Below are 18,209 nucleotides of genomic sequence, written 5' to 3'. Positions count from 1 at the left end.
TGGTTTTTTTGGGGGGGGGGGTGTCAGGAAGAATATAAAGTTGTTGCACTCCTACAGGAATAAAAATATGGTCCAATACAGAATGCTGAATTTGAATATTTGTTACCACTTCTCCCCTGCCATATCATCAAGAGGAGGGCTGGTTTTACATCTGGTTCTATTCTCAATAGAAATTATATATTTCCCACTGATTCTAACTTGCTGCTGTTCAGAATGTATATACTGCCCTGCAATGTATGCATTGCAAACATCACCTTGCAGGGTATACATTACCGATTCTTACTGAAATCAATAGCAAAGACAGCGCTGCTTTTAAAGGAAGAAGGTTTCAGTTTAGCCCAAATTACACGCGATGGAGACAGACACCCATTATCACTCTGGGTGGTCTGGGCATTTATTCTGATACTCCTGTAAAATTTACCCTGACCACCATTTCTCTGTTGGTGCAATCCTCTTCTGATTTGTGCTGAAAATCATGCTTCCGGAGCACATATGTGATGAGGAAGAAGGCACACAGGAGGTCCTTCCCTATGATAGTTTTATGTCACGAAGGGGTTGTTCAGATCTGATTTTTCTGTAGGCACATTTACTAGCTGTACAGAGCAGAGAATTAAAGTAGATACACACACACCTGGAAGCGCTTCAGTTTGGAGTTTCCTAAAAGCACTTTCGTAGACATCATTTTGCAAGTGTCCACACCTGCACACTATGTAGGCAGTGTGAATGGTTGTTAAATCATTGTTGTCTGCACACATTAGTTTCCTTGCTCCCTCCCCTTTCAAGCCCTGCTGCACTCCTTTAAAAAAAAAATATCCTACAAGTTTATTGATATATCAGATGTTTGGAAGGGCAGGCTGCATGCACAGTTAAATTGCTGCACTCAGCATATGCCCCCAGGCTTTCTTCCCTCATACCATGCAGGCAACCTCATGCCTAAATATTTTTTTCCCTTTTGGCAGGGCATTCTGCGTGTGCTCAGAGGCTGCCTGTTCTGGCACCACACAAGGCGAATAACAGACTTCAGTGCGTTTTATTGCAAAGCACCCATGGTACAGTATGCTCAGAGCCTCCCTACCAGGCAGGTACAAGAAACACGACACAGTTTGAGATACTGAATGAGGAGTGCAAAAAAGGCACTTCAGGATTCTGACATGTCTGCTCCCTGTTACACCAACTGATTCAACATTGTGGCTTCTTAAAGGGCAACATGCAGCTATGTTTTTTAAAGGGCAATGCAGAAAATGGATGCACCTCAAATCTATCAAATTGCCACCCTAATCAGTTAAATAATATGGTTTGGGGTGGAAAAAATTATAGTGATCACAACATGAAGTTGATCAAAGCTTCAGGATGTTGATAAACTAATAATAAATGGTGAAAGCCAGCCCCTTTTCAACTGTGTTCAAAGTACAAAGGAGGGGAAAAATGATGGTGGCTATTTATGCCTGTCCTTTTCATACATACATACATAGATACATACATACATAATTTTATTTGTTTGTTGCCTTTCCACCGTTCAAACCATGCTCAAGGCAGCTTACAACATGAAAAAATACAATAAATAAAACATTAAAAGTACACAAGCAAACTGAACAATTTCCACATATATCACATGAAGATCTAAAATAAAGGTACAAAAAACAAATAGCAACAATCCTGGCCCCACAACAGCTCCAGAGTCTGTTCAGCAGTCTTAGCTTTGAGCACAAATACTTCTGCCCCTCTTTTTAAAGAGCAAAACATTGGTGGAAATATGTTTTTTTTTTTAGAAAACCTTAATTATTTTCAAAGTAGTTCCTCCCATATACCAAATGGCTTAGGTATCTCTCAGGTGACTCTTTATGGAACTGTGCGGGGTGGGGTGTGTGGGTGTGGGTGTATAGCGGCTACACAAATGCTGTCCAACAATGGCATAAGACCCTCATGGCAGGGGTGCCAACTTGAACAAAGTATTGGGGGCAGGTAAGCCCCACTCCACATAGTCTGTCACAACATGCAGCACACACGTCATTTGTTTGGCAATACCCATCAATTTGGGGGGGCGCCCCCTCAAATATTTTATTGAGGGGGCGAAGGGACCTTGGCCCCAAGGAGTTGGCTCTGCAGAAGGCAGTGCAGAAGGCGGCTTATGTCTGTGTGTACACACCCACAATTTGCCATGCAAGTGCCACATGCTGAAATCCTTCTGCACGGCGCTGTCTTCTAAGGGTCCTGCCTTCTTTCTGCATCCATCCACCTTGATCAGAAAGAAGAGCACAAAGTGCTATTTCTGTACAGCTGAATTGGTTCTACAACCAGAAGGGATGAATACATCCAGCCCTCACTCCAGATTTCTATGCCAAGCTTGACCTCTCCTTGCTGCCTTTTGTTTTCCATAAAAGGCCTCACCCTCCCCTCTGCCCCCAGGAGCTTTCATCTTCTATTCCAAGCCGTGTCGGACTCAGCACCCTGTTTTCTTTTCCTTTGCTGGAGAAGGGAGGGGTGGCCTTTTCGCTTGCTCTTTGGTTGTGCCCGTTTTAGAACTCCATCGATTTCCCACCTTACGTGACTTTTACAAATGCTGATGCTTGCTATTAAAAATTGATGTTGCCTTTTGCCGATGCAGGATCTCATCACTTAGTTTTCTTTCAAAGACACCCATCGCACTAATAGTTATACAAGCTCCTAGGTGAAGTGTCTACTCTGCAGTCTGAACAGATTGCCTTCTATGATGGGAAATGCATTCTGCGAGAAGCAGCAGCAGCAGAAAAAGAAGAAATTAACAGAACCCATCAACCAGAGATGCATGACAAAATCTTCCTAGATTTCTGCTGCAGGCCACTTCACACATTATCCAAGCCTGCATCTGCCACCAAGTGTCAACTCCATTGTGGGGGGGGGGGGCAGGTGGGTTATGGCCAGACCCAGTCTTGTGAGTGCAGCTATAAAATGCAAAAGTGAACTGGGAGAACTGAGAACTAGAAGGAAGGCTTGCACCATCTTTGCCTCCCCAGCACCTCCTGCATCTGTCACCAAGGCTGTGGCTGTGAGAGGCAGCAGCAGCAGCAGCAGCCACCCAGTGAGGAAATTCTGGCCTGTGTGGGGCTAATTTCTAGCTGCTTCAACAGAAAGTTCTAAGCCAGGAGAATAAGCTACAGAATGGCATTTGTTGGAAGATGGGGGGCTGGGTGAGGATGGGGCTTATATACACATTTGCCCTGTTGCAGTGACTGTTATATTATTGTCTATTTTATTGTGTTTTAAATATACTGTAAGACACCTTGAGAGTTTCAGTTAGTGGGCAGGGTATGCATGCACCTAAATAAATGAGCAAATCATAAAACTGTAGAGCTGGAAGGGGCCACAAGTGTCATCTAGTCCAACCCCCTGCAAAGCAGGAATCTTTCACCCAACATGAGGCTTGAACCCATGACCATGAGATTAAGGGGTCTTGTGCTCTACCAAATGAGCTATCTGCATGATTTAGTCCTATGAAGTATGATGGGTTGAGCAGTAATGACCAGCTCAAGGCTATCCGATGAGTTTCATGGGCAATCAAGGATTTTAACCCAGGCCTCCACGTCTGGGCTCTGACCAGTTACAGATAGGTAGCCATGTTGGTCTGCCATAGTCAAAATAAAAAAATTCCTTCTAGTAGCACCTTAAAGACCAACTAAGTTAGTTCTTGGTATGAGCTTTCGTGTGCATGCACACTTCTTCAGATACACTGAAACAGAAGTTGCCAGATCCTTCTATATAGTGAGAAGGTGGGGAGGGGTATTACTCAGAAGGGTGGTGGGAATGGGTGATTGGCAGATAGCTGAGATGAGCCTGTTGATGACTCTTAACGACTGCAATAGGTCTTACAGGAAAAGGCAAGGGGTGAGAAGGTGAAAAATGGCTTAGTCATGTATCCAATGTCTCTGTTCAGACCAGGTCTCTCCATGGTTTTAAGTTTGGTAATGAGTTGCAATTCAGCAGCTTCTCTTTCCAGCCTATTTCTGAAATTCCTTTGTAGTAAAACAGCTACTTTGAGATCTTGTATAGAATGTCCTGGGAGATTGAAGTGTTCTCCTACTGGTTTCTCTGTTTTGTGATTCTTGATGTCTGATTTATGTCCGTTTATTCTTTGGCGTAAGGTTTGGCCTGTTTGTCCAATATAGAGAGCTGAAGGACACTGTTGGCATTTGATGGCATACACCATGGGCTCTGACCATTATACCACACTGGGGTGCTCCCTATTGACCATGCAATATGTGGACCTGAAGTCCATAGTCATCTCTTCCTGTCCTGTTAACACCTCAAGCCTGTTCCTTCTCACAGGTGTTCATACTGCCTGGTTTCCTTATAGCTGGTCAGCCCATCAATTCATTTAGGTAAGGATTGTCTCCTACACCAAGGATGGGGGCCTGCGGCCATCAAGAGGTTGTTGGATTTCAGCTGTTGAATTCCAGCCAGCATGGTCAACTGACTGGCAGCTGGTTCCCAGGGTGTCAGAAAGGGGTCTTACCCAGCACTACCAAGAGATGTTCGGGATTGGACCCAGGACCTTCTGCACTCACAATACATGTCCTACCTCTAAGCCACAGTCTCTCCCTAGTTTGACTCAGTGTTTCAGCCTATTGCACATTGCCCAATATTGAGGGAAGGGTAAAGAGCTAAAGAACTCCTTTTTAGCAGCTTTAGGAAGATCCAACAGAGATATCAAATAAACATTTCAAAAATAAGGGATGTCCCAGAGCACAATGGTGTCTAAAACAGGGGACATCCATTATGGCCTGAACTGTAATGTGGCAAGTGATGGACATCTATTGTGTCCCAAAGAGCTGTGGTGTGAAGTAAGAGACATCTGTTGTATTCTAAGGAGCTAAAATATGCAGAAATAAGAGGCAATCTTGGACTTCTGGCAGCCCTAGACAGAATCACTGACGGAGCTGAAGGCACTCTTTAAACTCGGAAATCTGATATGGCAGATAAAAGGGTGGAATTCAGCATCACGCTAAGGTGATCTTTCCACCAGTGGAAGCATCAGGCAGAACAATCTCCCAACTGTGGCATCTCTCAACTCTCCCTCAAGCAGATTTGGGGAGGGGGACATGTGGCACATGAGATGTGTGTGCGCTCTTGCTATTCAAATGTGGCAGGAAGTTGGAAATTCTACTAAATTTTCACATGTTTTCAGGAACACACTAAAGGACTTCTTTAGATTCTGGTTCTTCATATTAGAAGTAGAGAGGTAAAGGATGGTTAAGTCCAGTTAAAGGCAACTATGGGGTTGCAGTGCTCATCTCGCTTTCAGGCCGAGGGAGCTGGTGTTTGTCCACGGACAGCTTTCTGGGTCATGTGACCAGCATGACTAAACCACTTCTGGCACAACAGAACACCGTGACAGAAGCCAGAGTGCAGAGAAACACCATTTACCTTCCTGCTGCAGCGGTAACTATTTATTTACTTCCACTGGTATGCTTTCAAACTGCTAGGTTGGCAGAAGCTGGGACAGAGCAACGGGAGCTCACCCCATCACGCAGATTCAAACCACCTACCTTCTGATCAGCAAGCCCAAGAGGCTCAGTGGTTTAGACCATAGTGCCACATCCCAAAAAGCCAAATCCCAAAGAGGACAGTCAGAGGGCTTGGTGTGGAAGAGGGAATTTCAGCAGTCGTAGCCGGACAGATGCAACAGCATCATATTCCAGAACATGTGCCCCGGGAGCAGCGATTGCATTCATAAAAAAATGCTAGGAGAGCGATGCATCACAAGCAAAAGGGGCTTCAGTGTAGATGGGGCCCAGGCTATCTGAAACACTGCATTCTCTCCAGCCTGCTGGCATCTTAAGAGGGAGAGAGATGTGTGGCATGCATCTTCTTCCTACACTTTTATCAGTTCAGCAAGTTTAAACTGATAAGGACTTGGCTCAGTTGAGCTGCCCTGGGAATTTGTTTGAAGGATAAGATACCCAATACACACACATGGAGAGAGAGAGAGAGAGAGAGAGAGAGAGAGAGAGAGAGAGAGAACAATCTCTGAAATAAAATTCCATAAATACATCCCTTCCCTATAGGACTGCTTTCTATCCATTCTCAATGGATAGAAGCTAAAGCTCTGGAAGCTAAAGCTCTGGCCTCAACCCATGCAGAAGGAGGAAGCTTCCTCTGCTGCTCACGTCTGAAACAACTAGAGCTGAAGTGGGGGGCATTTTCAGCCTGAGGCCCACATTTATTCCATGGGCTATGTTGGGTGGAGCAACGGATGTACATTTTACCTCTGTATGGTAGTCCAGTTTCTTCACACCCACACCCCTCTATCCTCTGCCCAGGCAAGCAAAGTCATCTTCACAGAATCATAGAATTGTAGATCTGGAAGGGACCATGAGGGCCATCCAGACCAACACTTGGCAATGCAGGAATCTTTCACCCAACATGGGGCTGAGACCCACAAACCTGAGATTAAAAGTCTCATGCTCTGCCGACCGAGCTATCCTGAGCACGGAGTTTAAGGATGCATTCCAGCCAGGCATAAGCACCCTAGGAGGGTGTGGCGTAGGTCTGGTGAGGAAGCGTGGCCTGACGTGGTTGGGGAGCTGGTGTGGATTGAGGAGAATGTCAAGGGCCACACAGAGGGGCCTGGGGGCTGCATTTGGGCCCCCAGGACAGAGGTTCCCCACCCCTGTGCTAGAGGCGACTCTTCACTTATACAGGGCTTCAGTTCTGGGGTCCGGCATGCACAAGTGAAATTGCGTAAAGTTGGGAGCACCCTCTAAACACCCTTTAAAGGTCCTCTCTGCCACTCTCTTTCCAATCCAGACCAAAAGTACCTGTAATGGAATTAGGGGTTGCTCGTGCGTAAGTTGCCGCCACTCCTGGCGAGGTTACCTGGTTAAACCCTTTCTGACTGAACAGCCTCCAGCATCGTGACTGTCTCAGTCGCTGGCAGAATCCGTCAGTGGGCGTTTCTTAAACTTCTTCCAGCACAAAAGTTCCTTGATGCCTAGTCTCTGCCTAGACTCCCTGCACGGAAGCCTTCTGCACAGGGAGGGTGTGGGCAGCGGAGGACCCGTACTCTCTCCACTGGTCTCTGGTGAGGAGTCTTGGAGCCTCCTCTCCGATTCCCCCATCTGCCCCCCCCTTCTCTACTGGTGTTACGCTGATTTCCTTCCCCAGTGGACGGGCTGCTTCTCTCCCTACTGGGACCCTCTCCGCCATCCCTCTGGAGCCTTCCCTCCGCCTCTAGCTCCGATGGCAGTTCCCTGACAGTACCGTATCCCAAAATATCCACAACTGGAATTGAAGCTGTGAGGCGGGGAGGCTGAGCAGCAAAAACAAAGCCCAGCTGTGGCTTCCCGCACCCTCATTGACATCCTCTTCAGGCTTCGGGGGGGGGGTCTCCTCACAAGCCACGAGGACTCTCCGACACTCTCCTGCCCTTTCTGGGTTTGAAACAAATTATTTCTTTATTTCTCAGTGCTGTGCATATACGCACGATCGTGCATAAGTGGGAAGGATGCCTGTACCAAATCCAGAACAAGATCCAATGGGGCTCAGAACCCAGCCAGATGGGCGGGGTACAAATAATAAATTATTATTATTATTATTATTCTGTATAAACAGGAAAAGACATATCAGTTTCTGGTGGTGCCAGTCAATGCAGGGCATACTCCTGGTTACAAAGCACAAGAAGATAAAAGGATGAAATCCAGCCTCTCACACAATCTGTGCCACGCTGGAAAATAGCAGGGAAGCTGCCGCACTCTGTGATTCAAAGTTGCTCAACACCTGCCTACATTAGCTCTGCCCAGCTTTGAGCAGGGCCAGCCGACTGCCACTTCCACCCATGGGTGCTAAACAGACCTCAAAATTAAGAGATTCCCTGGAATGACTGGCACCGAGTGATAAATGGATGGTGGTGTATGGCAGACAAAGATCTATCCAGATTAGGTGAGTAGATGGAGAGGAAACCACCTGGGAGCAGAGCTGGCCCTACCATTAGGCAGAGGAAGGCGGTTGCCTTTCGGCAGCAATTGAAGGGCATTGCATCGGAGTGTCTATAATTTATTGTTAACATTTTTTTTTTACTGTCAAGGGAGGGGGTTGCCATTTGGATTTGTTTGCCTGGAGCACCAGATGTCTTAGGTGGTCTTGTCTGAAAGACAAAGAACCTGAGACTCTCGCAGCCTCTAAAAAAGGAAAGCCTTTTGTTCAGGTTCCCCATTCAACATTGCATCTGTAGGTTTCTTTGTAATGCAGTAACTCCCTGTGACTGACACTGGTTAATGTCACACGGGACAACATACAGCACAGCAGGTCTTACCGGTAGCCCTTGAAGTGTCTCAATCCGGCAAGGGACCCAGTGTGGGAGGAAGCTCCCCATCCTATGTGGACTGTGATCCATGGGCATAGGCGCCGACTCCATGGGGCCTGAGGGGGCCCGAGCCCCCTCAAAAATTCGTTTGGGGGGGCTCCGCCCCCCCAATAATCTCGGGCGCCCCTCCAGCAGAGCGCCACCGCCGCCCCTCCCCCAGCCCAAAATGCACAGGGTCGGGCTGCATGCCTCCTGCCCTCCCTCCCGAGCAAAAGCTCCACCCAATTTCCTTCGGAGCTGATTAATAGGCGCAGCATGCTCTCCCCTATTCACTCACGAGGAGGCGGCGCCACTTTATCTGCATATTCATGAGCTTATTTATTATTCATGAGCTTTCCCGGGGCCCCCCCCCAATATTTTTTATAAATCCGCGCCCCTGTCCATGGGACTGTGCTTGGATGAGATGAAAGAGAAGTAATTCCCCCAAGCATTCCCCCCCCCCGCAAGCATTGGCAGAAATTTCCCTAGGCATAGAGAATATCCTAAAATGTGTTGGGAACCAATTCACTTGTGCAGCTGCGCTGTGTGGATATGCCCCTACTTCTCAAACCAAAGGGCAGGTAGTGGGGGACTTTGCTAGAGGTGCCTCTGCTAGAGGTGCCTCTGCTTGAATGAAGAAATTAGGTGAGGCAATAAAAATGGGGCCCAGGAAGCTTAAGCTAAAAGCTGGGCAGTGGAGTAAAAAGTCTCAATTCTCTTTGCTGGGGGGGCTCTCTGCTTTATTCCTCCCTCGCCTGTTGCTGTCTCACACTCCAGACTGGTGTTTTATTGCAAGCTTGACACAGGGGCTATGTACAAACCATGCATTTAAAGCACATTTAACATGGCTTCCCTCAAAGGTCCCTGGGAAATGTAGTTTACTTTTCACATAAACAGAAGCATAGTGTCCCAACTAAGGGAAGTAACAGTACCTCTCTATTCTGCCTTGTTCCAACCACACCTGGAAAACTGTGCCCCAATTTAACAAGGATACTGACATGATGGAACATGTGCAGAGGTGGGTGACCAAGAGGATAAAGGGTCGGGGAACCAAGCCTTATGAAGAACGGTTGAGGGAGTTGGGTATGTTTAGCCTGGTAAAGAGGAGACGGAGAGGAGATAGGATAGCCACCTTCCCCTATCTAAAGGGATATACACCGTATACCAAGGGAAGGAGGAGAGGCATTGCAGGGTGACCCATCACACATTGGTGATGGGCTTCTTTTGACTTTGGAGTCACCAGTTGTGAAGAGCTGAATGATAAAGAATTACAGTTTTACAGTGGTACCTCGGGTTAAGTACTTAATTCGTTCTGGAGGTCCGTACTTAACCTGAAACTGTTCTTAACTTGAAGCACCACTTTAGCTAATGGGGCCTCCTGCTGCTGCAGCACCGCTGGAGCACGATTTCTGTTCTTATCCTGAAGCAAAGTTCTTAACCTGAAGCACTATTTCTGGTTCCAGTTACAGATAGGTAGCCGTGTTGGTCTGCCATAGTCAAAATAAAAAAAATTCCTTCCAGTAGCACCTTAAGGCACTATTTCTGGGTTAGTGGAGTCTGTAACCTGAAGCATATGTAACCCGAGGTACCACTGTACTAATAACTCTAGGGAATAGAGTATGTGCTAACGTGTGTAAAACAACCATTACATTGTTACTCTCCAATCCATTCACACAGAGCTGCCAGAGTGTTATTCATTCATTCCACTTGAAGCTCACCTTTCCTCCAAACTGCAGTGGTGTCCAAACTTTTTTCAAAGAGGGCCAGATTTGATGAAGTGAAGGACTGTGGGGGCCGACCAAAGTTGTTGACCTTTTTAGTATTGAAGTTGTTGAGCTTTTTTAATAATTTAATAATTTTACCCCACAGTTGTTGAGCTTTCTTTAGGGTTGGAGTTGTTGAGGTTTTTTAAGGATTTTAGCCCAGGAAATTAACTGCCACAGGGGCCGGATTAAACCAACCGGCCGGATCGCGCCCCTGAAACAGATTTTGGACATGCCTGCTCCAAAGAGATCAAGGTAACACACATATTTCTCCCTCCATTCCCCCAAACATTATCCTCAAGACAACCGAGTGAGGTAGGAGAGAGGGAGGGAGAGCAATGATTGCCTTCACGGCTGAGCAGAGATTTGAACCCTGTTCTCTCAGGTCCTAGTCCACCACTCTGACAGTTAACCATGACACCACACTAGCTAAAGCAAAGCAAACTCACAGACTGGTCTCACATGTGCTCATGCCCCTCTGTGGAAATAGCCATTCTGTCCCTTCCTTTGAAGGGGAAAGTAGCAATTCTCACAATAGTATTTCAGAATCTCTATTGATGTGGCCACTAGAAAGCTTTGGGGATGTCCAGCATCTCATCTCTTCTTTCTTTCTGGACCACTCACATTACCCTTCCTCCCAGGCTCCCACACCATCTGAAACTCTCTGACTTGCAATAGTAACCCAGCTGCCTTGCCATCATCGACAGAGGGGCGTCCGTGTGCCTTTGCAGTGGGGATGCATCCAAACATTCGCACACACCATCTGCTCTGGTGAGATACAGGCTGCCTTTATCCCACCCCTCCCAAGCACCTTCTGTCTGTTCCCTTTGCCTCTGCCTCTCTCCCAGCACTGCTGCCTGCTTGAGCAATCTTCAGAGAAGAGTGAACAAGCTTGTCACATTAAAAACTTAATGCAAGACTAATTTGTCAGCCGCAAACAAGTGGCAAACCTTGAGTGCGTTTTCTGCCCATTTTACTCTGTTCACCGGGCAGAGGAGGAGCATTTCCTTCCCAGTGTAATGGGATCTGATTCGTTGGCATGGTGATGGGAACATAGCAGTGCTGGGTGTGCAAGAGAGACCTCTCTTGGGGAGCCCGCAAGATCGAAATTGAGGGGGTGGCTCTGGAAGGGCTGGAAGGGTGGGGGAGGAGGAATTAAAATGAAACCAGCCTGGCAGCTGTTGCAGCTGTTTCTGGCTTTGAAATTTTGCGCTAAGAGGGTGTGAGACAAGCCAGGATCAGGACCATGAACAACTGGCTTCAGGCCTGAAGGAGCATTTCAGCCTTCACGTGTAATTAGACCGCAACAACGAAAAGGAAAATCTGACTTGGCTGCAAAAAGACAACGCAGAAAATGGGGGGGTGCTATACTTTCCCCTTCAAGACAGAAGAAAGGCCTTGGAAATTCTATAATTCATATTGCAAAACTCCCCCAAAATAAATGAATGGACAGGAAAGACAGAGAAGGCCCTGCTGGAAGTGGGATTTTGCTATATAGCAGCCCTGTTTAGGGAAGTTTTTAATGTTTAATGCTGTATTGTGTTTTTAATACAGTGGTACCTCGGGTTAAGTACTTAATTCGTTCCGGAGATCTGTTCTTAACCTGAAACTGTTCTTAACCTGAAGACCACTTTAGCTAATGGGGCCTCCTGCTGCTGCTGCGCCACCGGAGCACGATTTCTGTTCTCACCCTGAAGCAAAGTTCTTAACCCAAGGTACTATTTCTGGGTTAGCAGAGTCTGTAACCTGAAGCGTATGTAACCCGAGGTTCCACTGTATTCTATTGGGAGCCACCCAGAGTGGCTGGGGAAACCCAACCAGATGGGCAGGGTATAAATAATAATGATAATAATAAATTTTATTTGTATCCCGCCCTCCCCAGCCGAAGCCAGGCTCAGGGCAGCTAACAACAATAAAACAGTACAAAAGTACAGCATAAACAACACTCTAAAATCATTCATTATAAAATTAATTAATTCAAGCCACTGGCAACCATTGGGCCAGAGCTCCGCGAAAATTGCCGAGGGAGGGAGTCAGGCTGTGCCCTGGCCAAAGGCCTGGTGGAACAGCTCTGTCTTGCAGGCCGTGCGGAAAGATGTCAAGTCCCGCAGGGCCCTGGTCTCTTGTGATAGAGTGTTCCACCAGATCGGAGCCACAGCCGAAAAAGCCCTGGCTCCAGTTGAGGCCAGCCTAACTTCTCTGTGGCCTGGGACCTTCAATATGTTGTTGTTGTTGTTGTTGTTGTTGTTGTTGTTGTTGTTGTTGTTGTTGTTGTTGTTGTTATATGCTAAAGAAGCACAGCATCCAATGAAATGGAAATATTTGAATGTACAGACTCTCTATGGGCAAATAACAGGCAGAAACAGGACATGGGAAAATATGTCATGGACCATCAGACTAAGCTGATGACTGCGATGAGCTGCTGCTGTGCTGTCACGAGGGATACTTGTGTGTGATCTTTTCCTACTTAAGCAGGTCTGTTCTGTGGATAGGACTGTAAGCAGCCTGCCTTTGAAATGTGAAACATCTGCCTTATACGCAGAAGGTTCAAGGCCTGACATTTCCTGGGAGAGCCTGAGGTGTCCCCTGTCTGAACCATGAGGAACAGTAGTCACTCACTGTAGACAAGACTGGCATACCAGTCACTTGATTCAGCACGCCTAATGCTTGGGCTGGCCTGCCCACACCTACTTTAGATGAACTCCATTCTGAAAACCTTTGTGTTCTGGTGTACCCGGTTGTGCACACCAGCATGACCTTAAACCCTTTCTTCCTATCACATAATTCAAGGAAAGCAGCGCTGAGAAGCTTCTGGGCCTCATTTTCAGGGAGTTATAATGCTGGAAGTAAAACAGGCTTGTATAAAGACATAAAGCAGAAAGTTCTGTCAAGGCAGAAGTCCAGGGCAAAAAAGCAGGAAGGCCCCAGGTATAGCAAAGCCAACATACAATATTTTGAAGTGAGCAACATAATACACATTCCCATCTAAGGAGCCCACCCCTCACCCCTACCCCCATAAGACCATTACCTAACTGCACAACACTGACACATATACACATGGCAGTGGGCACTTACAACTACTGAAGTGAACCCTATAGTCTTGGGTGTGGGAAATGCACACCCAAATCCACATGAGGTACAGCTTGATCTGCCTTGATTGAATAAGAGCTTCTCAAACTTTTGTTGCCTAAAGTGGAGGAGGAGTATTGCTGCAATACAGACAGCAGAATGGAAGTACCACTTGACTGAAGTGCTGCCTCAGTGCTATTATAAATGCCATTATCATGGCAAGCCATGAGGTGTGACTATCAGCTTCCCTCGCAGTTGTGGAGTGCTGGGCTCTTTATGTTGAATAGAGAAAGAGAGAATGCAGTTGCCATTTCATTTCCATTTTTTTTTTAAAAAGGTAGGAATATAGGGAAAAGAACACATCCCAACCTTTTCCTGGGGCTCTGCCTGGTCTAAATATAAGTTTGAAGCCAGCATAACAAAAGCAACGCAGCTAGAATTTTACAAGGAAAGGACCTCTAATATGGAACTATATTTTGGTTGAGTGTTCAAAACTTGAGCATGGAACTAAACAAGCATCGTTGTGGGTGGTTTTCAGAATGATGTATTAGGGAATTTTCTGCTGTGGAGGTGGAGCAGGAGATATATCCATTGCATGGATTAGTTTGGTGTCTTATATTTAATACAACAGCTGTTATTAGAAATTGCTTAAGCAACATCTAAAATAACGAGAGATAGAAATATAGAACTGTAGAGTCGCAAGGGACCCTGAGGGTCATCTAGTCCAACCCCCTGAAATGCAGGAATCCTGTCCACAGCCATCCCTGGGTGGGCTTGAATCACCAACCTTCTCGTTAGAGTTGGAACAAGCATGCTTAAATAGAGCATTGCTGCAGCCCAAAACCACAACTTTCATGTTAACCATGCACAACCCTTGCAAATTCTCACTGTGCCTGCCTTCCTAATGAATATGGGACATTTTGACCTGTGTGCACAGGCCATAGATGCAAAGTCGCACCAATGATGCTTAAAGCCCTTGCGAAACATGGATCTCTTCCTACAGCTAATTTATGGGCGTTAGGCTTAGCATTAAAGCACTGAATCAGAAGAACCGGAAGCCCCTTTACAGCGAGGTGATAAGGGTTGCAATCATGGGTGTTATTTGCAAAACACAAGTCAATTTGTTTGTTTTTTATAAAATATTTATTAAAGTTTCAGAAAAAGGAGTTACATAAAAGCAAGAAATACAAAAGTACAAGACAAAAATAAAAATACAAGAAAAATACAGAATAAAAAAGAAAATAAATACACTTACAGAAAAAAAGAAAAAAAGAAGAAAAATCAACCTTTCCATATCTTACATTCATATCCTTGTTTCCCTGACCTCCTCGTACCTCCCTTTTTTGTGTTCCAATTCAATTAATTACCGTAATTCAGCAGTTTCTTTCCCTCCTTATTATCCTGATCTTTGATCTTAATATATTATAACATTAAATTTTTACCTACCGGTATTTAGAAATCAAATTTTCCCATATTCTAAACACAAGTCAGTTTAAAGCTGGTTTGCACCCACTCGACATTGTGAGAAATTTCCTACCAGCAAGAGGTGTTCAACAGGGGAACTGCTTGTTTTGGGGAGGGGGTGAAAAGGGGGCAAACTCTTATTTGTTTGAGCACAGGCTGGATGACCATCTGTTAGGGATGCAGATGCTGTCAAGTTGCATCTTGAATTGCACTGAGCAGAAGATTGGACTAGTTGGCCTTTAAGTCTCCTACCTGTGTGATTCCATGCGTTTTCATTTATTGGCCAATGCAAGAATCAAATCAGTGCTAGCATTTGTAAATAAGTCATCACATAGAGCACTTTCGTATCACCTTTGCAGTTTTCAGCTGAAGTAGCTCACATGCGTCTCTCACAGTCATATAGATCTGACTGCCTGGTTGTCACTTGATTGTTTTTATATATTTGAATACCTGATGACAACCAACCAGCCATGCAGTTCTATATATTTCTAGTCAGAAGTCCCACTGAGTCCAATGACACTCCGAAGTAAGTGAATACCCACTTACCTGGAGTAGGCTCTACTGAACTCAGCTAGGGCTGCCATACGTCTGGGTTTCCCCGCATATGTCCAGGAATCGGACTGTCAAAATGGCGTCTGGGCGGATTGTTGTCAACAACTTTGTCCAGATTTTCATGGCAATCCTAAACTCAACGAAAGTTTCATCTGAGAAGATATGTATTGGCACAGCGTTGTACATGTCTGAAATGATTCCACTGAAAAGCATTGAAATCTCACATCATATCAATCTGTGGTGCTCTATCAGCAAAGGCCCATTTACCCCCCACAACTCATTGTTTGACGTTGCCCTCATCAAGTGACATGCATGTACATGTGAACCAGCCTCATAATCAAGGGAATTAGTTAACCAAGTTCCGAATAACAGCATTATGTATTTATTTATTTATTTATTTTGCATAATCTTTTCTCATTGTTAATACTCTGCCATTATTTATGCATAAATAAAATGCATGAATAAGGTTCATCATTGCTCATTATATTTTCTTTTGCTTTTGCAATTTAGCCAGCAACAGTGCCATCAATGTGCATTTTCTTTTTATCCTATGATGTGCTTATACCATCACAGACATTTTGCCATTTATTTAACTAGACAATTGTAGGGGACATATGAGTTGGTGTTATTTGCCCCCCTCCTCATTAGTTTATGTACGCAGAGTCCCAGAACATCAGGCCCCCCAAAGTATTGTCATGGGCAAACTGGGGAATTCTTTCTGAAGTGACATAGCCCAGGAGGGACGTTGCTGCCATTTTTGTTCTGCTCCTTTAATAATACAAAAATGTTTGTTTACATCCAACCCTGTGGCTAGGAAAAATGTGGGAGATGGCTGCTCTGGGATTATTATAGCCGAACAGAACCAATTCAGAAGAAAACGTAACTGTTTCATGAATGGAATATAATGTAAACAAACATCCACGCATGCTGAAAAATATAACATTAGCCATGGACTTGGGAAGTGTCAGTTCAATTTCCAGTTTGTAATCATTAACTTCTCACCTGCCGTAAAATGGGAATGCTGGCAATTAGCAGGGCCCACGAAATTATTGAATTGAAAGATTTGTATCCCACCTTTCTGCCAAGTGTATACAGTGGTACCTTGGGTTACAGACGCTTCAGGTTACAGACTCCACTAACCCAGAAATAGTACCTCAGGTTAAGAACTTTGCTTCAGGATGAGAACAGAAATCGTGCAGCGGCAGCGCAGTGTCAGTGGGAGGCCCCATTAGCTAAAGTAGTACCTCAGGTTAAGAAAAGTTTCAGGTTAAGAATGTTCTGGACCTCCAGAACGAATTAAGTTTTTAACCTGAGGTACCACTGTAATAGTAAACAGCTAACACAAAACAAAGTGCTGAGGGTTGTTAGAAAAACTATTCCCCTCACAGAGCTACAATTCCCAGACTTCTGAGAACTATAACAAACTACAGTTCCCAGAATTCTTCTTTGAGGCAGGGGGAACCATGGCTGCTTAAAGCAGTGTTTTAAATGTTTAAAATGTATAGTGCAGAAGGGGCCTAAAGCAGAAGAACTTCTACTGCAGGAGTCAGCAAACGTTTTCAGCAGGGGGCCAGTCCACTGCCCCTCAGACCTTGGGGGGGGGGGCGGACTATATTTTGAAAAAAAATAATGAATTCCTATGCCCCACAAATAACCCAGAGATGCATTTTAAATAAAAGGACACATTCTACTCATGTAAAAACACACTGATTCCCAGACCATCCGCAGGCTGGATTTAGAAGGCGATTGGGCCGGATCCGGGCCCCAGGCCTTAGTTTGCCTACCCATGTTCTACTGTCACTATTCATCATATACCTAGCACCGACAATGTTCCAAGCACTTCACAGAACATTTAAAAGACAAATATATTTTTCTCCCGTATCCATTCTTAAAGAAATCAGCCCTGAGTGCTCACTGGAAGGGCAGATCGTGAAGCTGAGGCTCCAATACTTTGGCCACCTCATGAGAAGAGAAGACTCCCTAGAAAAGACCCTGATGTTGGGAAAGATGGAGGGCACAAGGAGAAGGGGACGACAGAGGATGAGATGGTTGGATGGTGTTCTTGAAGCTACCAGCCTGAGTTTGATCAAACTGCGGGAGGCAGTGGAAGACAGAAGTGCCTGGCATGCTCTGGTCCATGGGGTCACGAAGAGTCGGACACGACTAAACGACTAAACAACAAAAAAATTTCTCCCACTTGCCTCAAATCTTTGTGGTTTCTCTGTGGGCCTTCACATCTCGGCATGGAGATAAAAGTGACAGGGAAAGCTTTATTTGCTTAATTTCAGCTTGTCAGCTGACTGTTGAAGGCAATATCTGCTTGCCAGGCTGCGTTCAAAAGCAACAGGGCAGAACCTGTCAAAAAAAACAGCAACATGGCCTCAGACCTATCTTTATTTTTTTAAAAAAAATCCTGTCTTGAGTTGGTTTTGTACTGTTCAAAAACTATTTTCACTGGTTTTAGGTTATGACCGCAAATCAGGTTGAGGCATCTACTGTAAAAGTTGTATAATCAATCAATCAATCAATCAAATAAATAAATTATTTTTTAAAAATGATTGACCTTCTCACATAAATTTTCATCCCATTCCAGTCAGAGGGCAGGCATGGGTCCACACCTGGTGCATACATTCCTATGCTAGCTTGCTGCCCTCAAGTACAGTGGAAGACACAGTCCTTTCACCAGCAATGGAGTAAAATTCAACTACCGGTCCAATTGGCTTCTATATGTGCTTTGAGGGTGGGCGCTATCTTGTCCTTCGCCTCAGGCAGCAAAATGTCTTGAGCTGGCCCTACATGAAGGACTCAGTGCATTAGCACCCCAGAAGGGCTTGTTTCTCCCATATTCACAGCGTTGGAGTCAAACAGAAATCTAGCTTAGCTCTCACTCTCTGGCTCCTGCCTGCTTCTAGTTCAGCTCTCTCTCACAGACACTGGATATTGTCGTTCTCACAACCAGAGCAACTTCTGTACTTAGGGCCATTAACTCGCCAAAGAACATGCTTGGCTAGTTCAATGATGGAATCCCCCGTGGATTTTAACCT

The sequence above is a fragment of the Podarcis liolepis genome, assembly GCF_965112155.1.
Source record: "Podarcis liolepis genome assembly, chromosome: 1".
NCBI classification, from domain to species: domain Eukaryota; kingdom Metazoa; phylum Chordata; class Lepidosauria; order Squamata; family Lacertidae; genus Podarcis; species Podarcis liolepis.
Note: the sequence above shows the minus strand (reverse complement) of the source record.